General features: G+C 45.1%; 2 long non-coding RNA genes across 3 annotated transcripts in view; one reads left to right on the forward strand and one right to left on the reverse strand.

Annotated features, from left to right (window-relative positions):
* LOC109286377 (uncharacterized) overlaps nt 1-9,190 on the reverse strand; it is a 77,067-nt gene extending 67,877 nt beyond the window's left edge. Inside the window, exon 1 of one of the 2 annotated variants that reach the window (XR_009461959.1) lies at nt 7,250-9,185. This is a non-coding gene — a long non-coding RNA (uncharacterized LOC109286377). Of the gene's footprint in view, nt 1-7,249 lie in introns of both variants that reach the window. The other variant, XR_002094386.2, reaches the window with a different exon arrangement.
* A 1,743-nt stretch (nt 9,191-10,933) lies between these two features.
* LOC132249879 (uncharacterized) lies at nt 10,934-13,039 on the forward strand. Its single transcript, XR_009461359.1, has 2 exons — nt 10,934-11,198; nt 11,295-13,039. It is a non-coding gene; the product is annotated as an uncharacterized LOC132249879 (long non-coding RNA).
* Nucleotides 13,040-13,277: the final 238 nt, after the last annotated feature.

A 13,277-nucleotide genomic window follows, 5' to 3' on the forward strand; every position in this document is an offset into this window, starting at 1 on the left:
GGCCTGGTCAGAGAAGACCACCAGGTTGGTCTGACAAGACCTGCCTCGAATAAACCCATGTTGGTTGCCCCTAAGCATACGCTCCCCTGTTTGCCCCTCGCAGACGTGCTCCTGGATAATTTTCAGATCCTATGTCTGTCCTGCAGTTCAGCTCCCCTTGAAGCAGCATGCATCTTTATTCTCTCCATGTAGCTTGCATGGCAAATATTCCTGATGGCAGATACAGAACAGTCCACCCCTGGAACTGTCTCCATCTGAACACAAGTAGTTAGAAGTTGCTTTATACCTTGGTGGAACATGTGGCCACTAGTTACAGGGCTATCAACCAAAAAGCTCAGAGACCCCAGGAAAAGTTTAAATCATATTCCACCAAGATATAAAACAACTTCTAACCATCTGTGTTCAGATGGAGACAGTTCCAGGGGTGGACTGTTCTGTATCTGCCATCAGGAATATTTGCCATGCAAGTTACATGGAAGAGAATACAGATGCATGCTGCTTCAAGGCTAGTTGAACTGCAGGACAGACATAGAATCTGAAATCATTACTCAATTGATGGCTCTGCCACGTGGATCACTTTAGTGTCGCAGGGCTCCTGGATAAGCATACAGACACTCACCCATCTCCAGGACACAGCTGAGGCATTTCCCAATAATAACTGTAATTGCAGTTCTCAGGGCATAATTAAGAGTCAATTGCCCCTACCTGAGCATGCCAGAAACTGCATAGCATTTGACACCTCATGAAACACCCTGGAGCTCAGCCAGCCTTTTATCTTTTGTGCATTGTAACAATCAAAGAAAGAAGCCTGCTTGGGAAGGCAAGGATGACTGTAGTCTGAAGGGTCTTCGTAGGGTTTCTAAATCATGTTAAGTATGTCTTGCTGAAACAGTTTTATTTCAAGGGAAATTCTTTCTTTCTTCAAACACACTAGAGGATACCAGAGTTAATTAGAAACTAGAGGTGCACCAGTACATAGGTCGGATATCAGATCGGCACCAATATAAAGAAAATTGACTCTATCAGAAATTGGCTGTTTTGTTACCTGATGTGACCAATAATCTGGCTGATAAATGCGCTGTGCATCCGTGCAACTGCAGCGCAGCACTTGGCGGTGAGGAGCACAGCCTGGAAGCTTGGAGAGCTGTGTCCAGCTAGTAAATCTGTTGTGGTAGAAGGGGAGGGGGGAAGGAAGGGTCTGAGGGGGTGGGGGGTGCAGATTGAGGCCTCTGCAGTGAGGGAGGGAGTGGGGCTGGGGCTGGGGCAGGCACTGCTCAGTCAGGGCGGGGTGGGGGGTGGGACAGAGCTGTAGCTCATTGGAGGGAGGGGGTGTGGGGAGCGGGAGGCATCTCCCACCACTGCACACACTCTGGGAGGGCATGGGGGCATGTGCCCCTGGATCTGTGCAGGGTGGGCTGCCGCTGCAGGCTGGAGCCGGGGCTGCACCAGGCTTTTCCTGATGCGGGGCTGGGCCAGGCTGCACTCGGGGCAGGCAGCAACAGCGCTGGGAGGGAGATTGGGGGGGGCTATGGACAATTTTGGGGTGGCTGCAGATCTGCACCCCCCCCCGGGTTAGCTTCCCTCCCAGTTCCCCCACCGCCTGCCTCAAGTGGAGCCTGGCCCATTCCCCCACCTGGAAGAGACTGGCGTGGCCCCAACCCTTCCTGCCCCACACAGATCCAGGGGCACACACCTCCTATGCCCTTCCAGGGTGTGCATAGCAGGAGGAGCTGCCTCCCTCTCCCTGTGCACCCTGGACAAGCCGCGGCTCCGTCCTGCACCATGCCCCATCCCAACTGAACAGCGTCTGCCCCAGCCCCATTCCCTCCCTCACCACGGGGGCCTCGATCTGTTCCCACCCATGCCCCTTCCCTTCCCCCTCCCCTTCCAGCAAAACAGACTTACCAGTCAGACAGTGCTCTTCAAGCTGCCAGGCTGGGTATCGGAAATCGGATCGATATTGGCCAATATGCGTCCTTAAGAATCGGCTATCGGTATTGGCCCAAAAAATCTCTATCGGTGCACCCCTATTAGAAACTACTCTTATTCTAGGCTATTTTGTAAAACAGGACATGCAAAAGCTTCTGAGAGAATTTGTATCCCTAGTGTTGTGCTCTGAGGTTCTCGAAAGAAAGGGAAAGCTGCCTTCCAGGCTTTTGGGGTAAATCTAAGAGCTGACACAGCATCTTGCAGCATTTGAAAGAAGTGCCATTTCATTAGGATGGAAGGAAAAGTTTTGACTCCAGAAAAACAGCAAGTCATTGCTTTTCTAGTGGTAGGCAAGACAGGGATGTGGGCCACAGCTTGGTGAAGTCCATCAGCAGATTTCCATTGACTTTAGTGAACTTTACCTCAGACCCAGAGAGAAGAGCAGCAATTTTTGTCTTATTTGAAATAAAGTGTTGGAAGTGAGTGACACGTAGTAATAGTAGACATCTGGCTGTCTCACAAGAGAACAGAATTGCAAAAGTGATCCATAAATAAAAAACAATATGGAGGCCTGTCTAGAATTCAAAGGATCATATCCAGTGCATTATAGCACCTGTAAATCAAAGGCACAAAACAGGTTTATGGAGCTTTCAGAAGAATCTCATCTTAATGAAACAAATACACAGCAGGACTTCATCATAGTTCAAAGGCGATAAATTAATGAACATCAAAGCTGTGACTGAAACCAGCAAGTCAGAAATGCAAATACCAATGGACTGTGACTCCATCTGGACTGAGCTACTGATGCTTTGATCCCAAACGGTACATTTCTGACCCTTTAGCACTCTTCTAATATAAATTATTTCTTGCTCAGTACCAAGGCCATGACTGGTAAGGAGTTCTATAGATCTTGGCAGGAATCTGTGAATGATAGTTAATCAATTGGCAGTACATGCATACATAGGGTTTTAGACATGGTGCCAGTTCCAGGCTTTTTGTTGGACGTCGTCTTCCCTGAGCCAAACCTTGCAGATGTTAATGGCAGAGATTGAGGGTGGTTTGTGGGGTGGGTAGGTGGTTTATGAACATTTACATAAATTTTCAATGTAAAATTCTGTAGGCTTAGCTGGAAAAGGAAAATCCCCTGGGACTCTGCTGGAAAATCCTATACTTGTATTGTGCCATCCTAATAATAAATTATATTACTGATTCTCACAGCTACAGTCCCTGCTGCATTGATTTATGACTCATGGCCTGGCCTTGTGCACTGCTATAGATGGAAAAAGAATCAATAACTCCAGTAAGAGCAGCTCATCTGATATCAAAAGAAGCAAAATCTTGCCGGGTTTCTCGGGAAGCAGAGCACGCTGTCATATGGCAGAATGATTCAGTCACGCATGACTGGGACAGAAAGGAATTCCTCTTATCCCACTATAATTAAGGCCTTTTTACTGGAACTTGTACAAGAACCAGTGTCTAAATTAATGGCTAAGACAGGCTTAGTGCCAGCAAGAAAACGAGTCTGCAGATGTTTGCAGATGGTGCAACTTACACCGCGTTCACAGCCTGAAAGAGAATTGCTTATATGTGTGATATGTTCGATGAATTCACACCGACACATCCAGCGCTGCAGTAGCAGCAGCATTAGTAGCAATGAACTCTCTAAGCAACCTGTACCTATACCTCAAACTGCACTGTTATGCTCTAGTCATCTTTGCACGCAAAATACACAGGACTGGAAGGGGCCTCCTGGATCACTGAAACCAGTCCATCTTGATCACAGGCATCTGTGTAATAATATTAGTCCAAAAATGCCCACAAGAACATCCACTCTGGTCCCTCTTATAAACCCCAAAGCAAAAAGCAATGCAAGGTAAGACAAGCTCACAACGGCTATGAACAGACATAGCATTTGTCTTGGGATAAGCTGGGCCTATGTTTGTTTTTGTGACAGGATGGGCCTTGGAGTAGCTGTGGTGCCCCCAAGTGGCCACACTGATCCTACCCTACTCCAGCTTACTTGGGCTAAGAGGAAACGCCTGTGTAAGATGGAAGAGTCATGGGACTGGAAGGGAGGTGCCCAGAGTGATATAAAGTCCATTCCTGAGCTGAAACAAGTATTCTGGCCCTGTGCTCTGCAGAGAGAGGAGCTCCTGGGGAGAGAGGGTGCAGATCAGCAGTCATTTAAGGTATTCTAGAGGCCTGGGAGAAGACAGCAGGGAGGAGAGTACAAAAAACTGGCAGATAGTGATCCAGAGCAAGGTTTGGGTTTTTAGTTGGAAGCAGTTTCGTATTTCACAAAAGAGTAAAAAGGTGGAATGCTCTTCTGGGCAGGAATTTCTTATGTGGTGAGGTATGTCTGGACTCTGTGATGCTGCAAATGACCTCGAACAAAAGCAGGAGCAGGGTCTCAGGTTTCAGGTGGTGAGACTTGATTCCTCCTTCTAAAAGTATGAAGATTTTATTTAAAAAATTGACTAAAGTTTGGTATCTTCCATATGTCAGGTATTCCATGTGTCTGGGATTGGCATGCACACATCACCTTTCTAATCTGGGTTTACTGAGCAGCTGAATGAACTGCTGCTTTACTGCCACTGGCTGCGTCCAAGAGAGCACAGACATTTGTTTCCCCAGTGATAAGTAGCAGCGGCACACCTAATGCCACTTGTCCCCAGGGAGCACCCATGCCATGCACACTCTGGTACGTGGCAGGTTGCTCTGGGCGGGGTAGGGGAGGCTGGAGCTAGCAACTATGCTGGTCCCGGCAGCCTTACCTGGGGTCCTGGGGGCTTCCTGAGCCAGCCAGGCTCAAGTGTTGGGCAACATGTGCTGCCGCCATGCACACTGCCCGACTTTTTTTCTGTGTGGGCTTTTTTAACCAGGGGATCTGTGATGCCACATACTGCACATCTCTGCTCGTCTGGACGTGGCCAGAGTCAATGATGCAATCCTGGGACAACCATTCAGCTGCATTTAATGATGTCCTGGGATAAATTGTTAGTGCATCTTATCCCATGGACCTTAAAGGTAGGATTTATCCTGGGACAATGAACATGGATGTCTGAATGATTGCACTTTGTCCTGGGAGAAAATGGTTTATCTCAGGACAAATGTGACGATCCTGGGATAAAATGGTTCATCTCAGCCACTGTGTCACAGGAATAGAGTAGGGGAATGAGGGCACCAGCAAAGCCATGGGCCACTGAAAAGATAGCGGTTAAGTTAAACATCCTAAAATGATATTAGGATGTGGACTACACTCCATGCCTAAGAAAAAAGCAAAATGACTCCAGATGTCCTTACCAGTCTAACATGGGGAAAATTCCTTCTTAACCCCAAACCTAGCAATTGGTTTCATCCTGAGCTTGTTAGCAAGTCCCACCAGCCAAGTGCATGAGAAATTTTTCTGTATTATTAGGAACACCAGTGCCCTTAGTCAATCATCAATGTATAGCTACTGGCATACTCTGGCTATCTGACACTCGTCACCATCATATCAAAGGACAGTGCAGTGCATTCACTGCCTAGGAATACTACCCTGTATTCATGGCATAACATCATGTCTGAAAGTTGAGGGGCACATAGCCCTTCTTTTACTGAGCAGCTTGGAAAGAGCTTAAAGTCTAAACAGGCTTCCTGTAAAAAGTTTCAGGACTGAAAGTTATTGTCTTGTCTGTGGGCTCTTGTTAAACTTGCCTCATGTGTGCATACTTCTGTTCCATAGCAATTGCATAACAGGAATGACAGTAACTGTTACTAAAATATTGAACTACTTGTGGTTTCAGATGAGTTCATGAGCCCTTTTGAATTAAGTGAATATCTTTATTTGTGGAACATTAGATATTTTATAAGCCTTCATAAATTATTCATTTTTATGCCTGCCATAGATTACATTTAATTTCCATTTCCCAGTTTCCCCACTCAGGAGATTACAAGACTAGCCCATTGAGATGCTTTATAAGAAAACTTCAAAGCACCATATTTAAGTGCCCTCTGTAATTAGAGAAAGAAACCCTCCCCACTAATACAGGACGTTTATAATTGAATCACTGCATTCTGCTCTGACAAGGGTGGAGCCAGCATGACAAAAACCAGCAGTCTGCCTAATTCAGCTTTCAGAGAGGATGTTAAGTTGAGAAGTGGGCGTATTTGCTTAGTACTGGTTTGCACATTTTGCAAGAAATATGCTGTAAGTTCCTCCTATTAATTCTGTGCTGTTATTGGAGGGTGAGCATATTCTCAATTAAGTTTTATGATGTTTCTTATTCCTTTTCTTTAATAACAAACATTTATGCCTTACAGCATTTCCCCCACCCCCAGAAAAGGACATCATTTAATGACCAGGTCCAACACATACCTGACACAAGAACATATGACAGCCATAATGATTAAACTTCTCTTGTGGCTGATTGACAGAACCTTTGGGAGGCATCCAGTGACTTCCATGAAGTCTACTTGTAGCTCTCACTCTGCCTAGCTACTAACCTAGGAGATACTCAAACACTGCAATGATTGGCACCAGTACAAAGCCCTCATTTAGAGAAAAGGTTCTGGCCTTCTCAGTCAAAGTTGACAGGGAGGGCTGGCTGATTAACATACTCTTCCACTAAAATTCATCAGAGCTGCTAAGACTTGATAACAAAGCCATCTCACACAGGGAAAACTTGCTGAGACTACAGCACAGAGAGTGCTAGCTGGATAGTCAGAGCCGTCCCTAGGGGTGTGCAAGGCCCAGGGCATATCAGCCCGTGCGGGGTTGAGGGGTGGCAGAGGTGGGTAAGTCACTAGACCAGTGGCAGATGCAGGAATAGAACCCAGTTCTCCCAAGTCTACCTTCATGCTTTATCTACTGAGTTACACTGCTCTGAAGAGAAGCGGGGGAGTAAATTAGTTGTGGGTACAGTGGTTGTGACTATATTTATGAAATCACTGAACATCTGAGAAGCACTAGCAAGACCTACGTGAGAGATTACCCTTCCAAAGCCCTTGGAAAAGCCTATCAAACAAGGGTCTTTCCCATAGGTCAGGATATCAAAGAGCTGACATACATTACATTAAAGAAATAACAGGGCCATCTTGCAAAGGTTCAATCACCATGCACCAGGTACCCAGAGCTATTCAGGGCCAGATGACATTACAGCCTCTTTTGCATGTGACTTAAAAGGGCAGGTAAGAAGGGAAACAAAGGTTTCCTGCAGCCGGAGTCCAGCCCCTCTTCTGCGGTCATGCTCACTACTAGGCATAGGATTCTGAAGAACAAACAAAATCTAAAAAGATGCATGTTATCTCTAAAAATAGTAAGATAAAGATATGCACTTACTAGTGGTGGGAGAAACCTCCCTAAGGTCCGTTGTCTAGCTGTAATTTGATTGACAGACAACGCGGGTAAAGAAAGACAGCTGTTTATTTGCTCGAGCAAAGACCATAAAACCAGCAAAAGGCAAAATGGCCCCCCCTTAAGGGTGAGGCGATCTTTTATACTTCTTACAACAAAGCAAGACTATATGGTTAACAAAAAGCAATATTTGGGGCGGTGCTTTATAAATTTTGTAACAGCATATTTCTATTAAGCTGAACTAGCACTTTTAAAAGCTAAAAGTTAAGTAACAGTAACATTATAATACGTTAGCAAAACCTTACACAGTAGAAGATACTTTTCAAGGACGCAACCAGTGTACACCCAGAACAATGGTTTCTCTGTCTTATCTTACTTCTTGCTGTAGCTGATTTTTTTAGCACACAGACACAGATTCACTTTTTAACTCAGAAAATGCTTGGTGCAGTTAAAATGATTACTTGACACAAGCAAAGGCCTAGCTATCATTCTGCCTTGTGGTCAGCTGCATTGCTAGGCCACAGGTCATGCCTTGTATTCAGCTATAAAGCTAATACTTCTTAATAATCCAAATTATTGTAAACCTAACAGTATGCTATCAGAAAACTATTCTATTTCAGGGTAATAACAAACTTGCGCACTACACTAGAAATATGCACTTTATAACTGTGCTATCTTCACAACTTACAGAAAATGAAAAAAAACCTTATAAATGTAAGAATGTTCATATCAGTATTCATTCATGTAATTAGTAAAAATGTCAAAACACTTTTGTATACGTCCTAGGTTATGCCTATATTTTTGTCCTTTTACTTGGTTGTACAATAATTTGATTCACAATATATAACTAGTAATTCTTCCTAGTTTTTCAATGCTTCTCAATCAAGATAAGTATGTAGGGTAAGATAGATCTCTCAGGCCGCATCCACACAAGCAGGGGTGTGTGTTTGCAGCAGCACAAATAGTAGTGGCACAAATTTGTGCCACTACTTTATGCTGCAGAGCATGCCCCTACTCATGCAGTTGCAGCCGGACACATTGTCCCACTGTTCCATGTGCTGGGGTGGGGGACATAGGAGGGGGTCACAGGGTGCCTCAGCTTGGGACTAGGTGGCAGGCCGCCCTACTGAAGCACCCTGTGCCCCAGCCAGCTGGGGAGCAGCACGTGGAGATGGGGAGAAGGCTACCCAAGGCTGTCTATGTGCGCTGCAAAGTCCCTGCATTGGGGCACTCTACACCCAGCCAGCTGTTCCACAGCTGACTGGGGTGTAGGGTGCCTCAGTGTAGGGGCAGCCTGCTCCTCTGTCTCCATGTTTGTCCTGGCACATGGCATTTTGGCATGCTTTGCGCTGCTTTTTTTTCCACTTTTTTTGCTGTTGGGAAATTCTGGTAGCAAATTTGCCCTAGCACTGCACACAGTTTAACATGCAACATGTGTGGTTTGTGGCGCTGCAAAGAGGTTTGCAGCACCACAAACTGCATGTGCTTGCATGTCTGGATCCAGCCTCAGTGTCCACAGATGTTACTAGGGCAAACCTTGAAAACAGGAATAGCACAAACTGGTGATAGTTCTAGAGCAGTACCATCCAAGTAACACTTCACAGCTAACACTGTTTCATATCCAGGGACGCTTTTCAAAAGTCTTTGCAACTTATCTTGTTGCCTTTTGTCTTGCAGAACACAGCCTCCTTTCTCTTCAGTTTTTCTTCAGCCTCCTTGATTTGGTAAAGGGAATCATGAATTGATAAGCCCCGCATCTCAAGTTTCTTGATCACCTGCGGTAGAGAAGAAACATTCATTCATTCAGTTTCTGTGCCTCTTCCCAACAAAGGCTCAGGGCAGCTTAGAATAATAAGAGGAACATTTGCCTCAATCATTGCAATCCCTTCTGACCTTACACCTCTCAAAAGCCAGTAAGAACATAAGTACCATACTGGATCAGACCAATGACCCACATTCCTGTCTCTGACAGTGGCAGGAGTGGATTCATTAGAGGGGGAGTATATGAACATAGTATCTATTTCTGTCCTACCCTTCCTTGTATCTCCCATCATTGGTTTAGAAGCACCAAAGTAGCCTTTCCTTACAGCTGATTTATCTGGGCCATTCTTATTTGGTGGAGCAGTTTGTTTGGTTAAAGCCAGTAATGAACAAGACTGTGGCATGCTGATTTAAACATTGTTTCTCCAAGAAACCATGATGGAATATTAGTTTATTTCAAGGAATACTGATGTCCACCATAATCCTACAGAGGCCAGCAGCAAAATTATTTGGCTCTGCAGAACTAGGCTTTCATCTGAGAAGAATTTGTATGCTTTTGCCTTTTTTCTACTCAGCAGTCAAATGGTCACTAGTCTTTGTCTTTTGCTGGATCTGCAATTTTTTTGTCACAGGGAGCCTGCTTCCTACGTGGTTAACAAACAATAATTTACTATGATCTGTAAAGTCAGCATCAGCTGCAATTCACTACTGCAGAAGTACACTTTCACTAGATTTGCCTTTGGCAGCATTTTGACAGGAAGCAGCTAGCACCAAATGAAAGCTTTAAAATAGCTTTATAGATTAATAAACATGAAATTGCCTCCACTGAGGCAATCTGTCTCACCAGCCGAGGTTACCAATGCAGAAAAACTCTTGCATCGGGTGTACACAAGACTCCTCTCCCTGAGAGCTCCAAAGGGGCAGGAACCCAGATGGGAAGAAACACTGTTGGCATTTGCTGGGGAGCAAGGGTATCTGCATGAAAGGGACCAGTGGGCAAGCCAGCTGCATTATATGTTGTACAGTATTTGAGGGCTTTTTAGCTAAAAATTACCATTTTTAGCCTGGGGAAAGTTTGGGGAAATACAAAATAGTTAGACAGTCAGGGTCATATAGACATGATAGGCAGGCATAATGAAGCACACCTTATTTTTCTTTTGCAAACCCTTCAAATAACGTATTTTCCTTCAAAATATGAAAGATACCTTTTTATGCACGAACACATCATTATTCACTAACCCTGCAAATATTTTTTTTTTTGCAATTTCTTAGTTGGTCTATTAAAAGGTATCATCTCTGAACCAAGAGTTCTAGAGTTTTGTAATCCATAGATCCTTATTTACAGTACATGTCATGTATATTTAGAGCTGCATTGACACAAATAGTTTTGTAGTCAAAAGTTTTGATAGCCTGCATAACCAGGAAAAGAATACCAATACTCTATATCTAGTCATTACATGACAGTAGGCAGTTGCCTCTCCAATCATCAGGCTCCCACATCTCCAGGCTGACATATAGGGCTAAACTCCACAACTGTGGTCTGCATTTTGCATCCTCAAGTGGCTAGAGGCCAGGGGGATGCTGCTCAAGGATAGCTCTGCTCTGCTTCTGGCCCCTATCAGTAGTTAGTAAGAACATTTGTAGTCTGGTTTCTGTCGCTTGTGTCATGAAGGAACAGCTGTGTGCTTGTGTGTGTGTGTGTGCACACGCGCACCTGTGTACAAATGTGTATGTCTAGTACATGTCCAGGTGCACTTGGTACTGTATCATTTCAAAACCAGGCCCCCTGTTTAGCAGACATTGTTCTGGATAAGACACAGTCGCATTAATTCAGCATCCTGTACTACTGCAAACAATGGGTGTTTCAAGAAAAACAGTTAAAGTGCCTTATCCTCACTGGGCTTTCACTGGATGGAAAGGATTTGTTTATGTCATACAGAAACTATGCCAGCAACTGCTCTGTTGCAAAATGTATTTTGGAGCCATAATACCATCTATGGAGGTTGGCTGCTAATGGCAGGGTATGATATTATTACATTTAATTATAGGTATGCACGGAATACTCATCCTACTCATTCTGCATGCTGCTTTGTTCTGCTTGGTATCAGGTTCTCCATCCCCTTCTGTCCATTTCTGTGCTTCCTGGGGATAAGCTGATGGGTTGAGGTTGCAGGTATGTATTTGATCAATGCATTATTAATTAGGCATTGTTACTGTATGTTCTTAAGCACCCATGTGATGTTTATCAGGCTCTTTCTCACTCTTTCAGGACACCTGGACTCTGTGCCACCCAGTTGCTGCAATTCCTAATCCAATTCCAAAGATGCATGATAAATCTTTTGCAGAACTTGTGAACCAGGCAGGTTTGCAGATTTTTTTCCCCCACTTTGCCATTTCTACTGTGCTCTGTAACGTCCAAGTGCTTGCCCCACATCTACTGGCCTTGGTCCATGCAGTGGTGCAGGGATCACCAATTTTCTGTCTTTCCCCTTCCGTTTTTTTTGTCCTGCTATGTTTCCCTTCATCCACGATTTACTGGAGAGGGATGGGGCACACCATCCCTCAGACTAATGCAGGGGGATGGGGGCAAGGCATTGGCTGGAGTCCCTTCAAGCTGAGCCCAGTTCCTTGTTCAGCCACTTCCTGCAGTGCAGGGCAGGAACATACATGCTTCTCCTTCCAGTGCCTGGTCCTGGTCAACAGGGGGACACCTGTCAGGAGGGGAGGTGGGCAGACAGGTAGCCCTGGAAGAAGAAAACTGCACCGCTGCAGCTGTTCCCAGCTGAGCCTGGCACCTTACGTAGTTTTAGCTTGTGGCTGCTGTCCCACAATGACCCAGGTACGGGGGCAACCCCACCAGTTGTGGGGCTGCCCCTGTGCCTGGGTCATCTGGGGACAGCAGCAGCAGTGGTAGAAGAGGGTGTGATTGCACTGCTGCACCCCTCTGGATCCACCCCGACTGCCTCATTCCTTGTGAAGACAAGCTGTCCTAGGTAGCCGAGTCCTGTCATCATAGTGAAAGAGCAACAGCCTCAACCAAGCACACCCAAAATGAAATAACAGATTTAGAGATAAACATTTATATTGGCCAAGCTCACAGTACTAATCAAGAGTTTGCTGTGCAGCCTGAGAGGACCCTTGCCCTGGTTTGTTGGAAAGGAGGTTGTTCTGCTAAAGGAAGATAAATCTTTGATCTTCTATGCAGGCAGCATCTCCTATAGAGTTACAGTATAAAGCATCATTCCAAACATTCATGTCACCAGAATAATGGCTAATCTCTATTTTGTCTACTGTTGTATGCCGTCTGGCAACTGGGCCTACTATTTAATTTATGACACTATAGTATGGTATATGCAATCATAGAATAAGCCCAGCAGCACGTGCCACTACTCACATTCTGTGCACTGTACCATGTAGTGGGGAAATTCATGCTTCTGGGTTTCTGTGGCGACCATCCAGGGATGCTCCCAATCAGTGGTAAATTCCAAGACAGTGGCATTCTTCAGGGCCAGAGCTTGCACCTCTATAGGTAATTTAGTTTTCACATTTGATGGCAGTGGAGTAGGATCATTCCCCTGCATCAGTCGTGCCACATGTTATTATTTCAGTCTCTTTCTCCTCAGAAACATGCATGTTAAATGCACACAGATGGAACCAACTTTTCCTGAGCATTAGGTTTCTTTATTGGTCTCGGGGATCACCGAGTGGAACCTGAGTCTCCTAGCTCAACACCCAGTGCTGTCTGTCTCCCTTAGTGAGGGGAGTGACCAATGACCAAGGATCCTGGTTTTCTCCGTTTAAAAATCCCAAATTCTCTGATTTAAAAAAACTCCTCAGAATCTCTGATTAAAAACCCCCATAACCCATGTTTTTCTGTGATTAAAATGAAATGCCAACATATATGCAGGTATCAGTTGAACACAATGTCTTATTGATATATTTACAATTTTAAAGGAATTTGGAAGCCTACCAGCGCCTTAATCATTATAATTAAATACATTCTAAATACCTGTATATTTTGGTGTTTGATTTTGTTTTTTTTATCATGGAAAGTCAAGAGCCCCCTCTGCCCTTTCAGATCACCAGGATGCAGGTCCAGCTGCACCTGTCTCTCCCCCCCCGCCGTTTTTTGGTACTGAGCAGCCCTGATATGCCAGTGCCCTGCCCCTCACTCCTGATCTACGGCCCCCTGGCCCTCCAAGTGCCCCTCACTCCTGGCCCACAGCCCCCCCAGCCCTGACCCACTGTCCCC

This window comes from Alligator mississippiensis, chromosome 4 (genome assembly GCF_030867095.1).
Source record: "Alligator mississippiensis isolate rAllMis1 chromosome 4, rAllMis1, whole genome shotgun sequence".
NCBI classification, from domain to species: domain Eukaryota; kingdom Metazoa; phylum Chordata; order Crocodylia; family Alligatoridae; genus Alligator; species Alligator mississippiensis.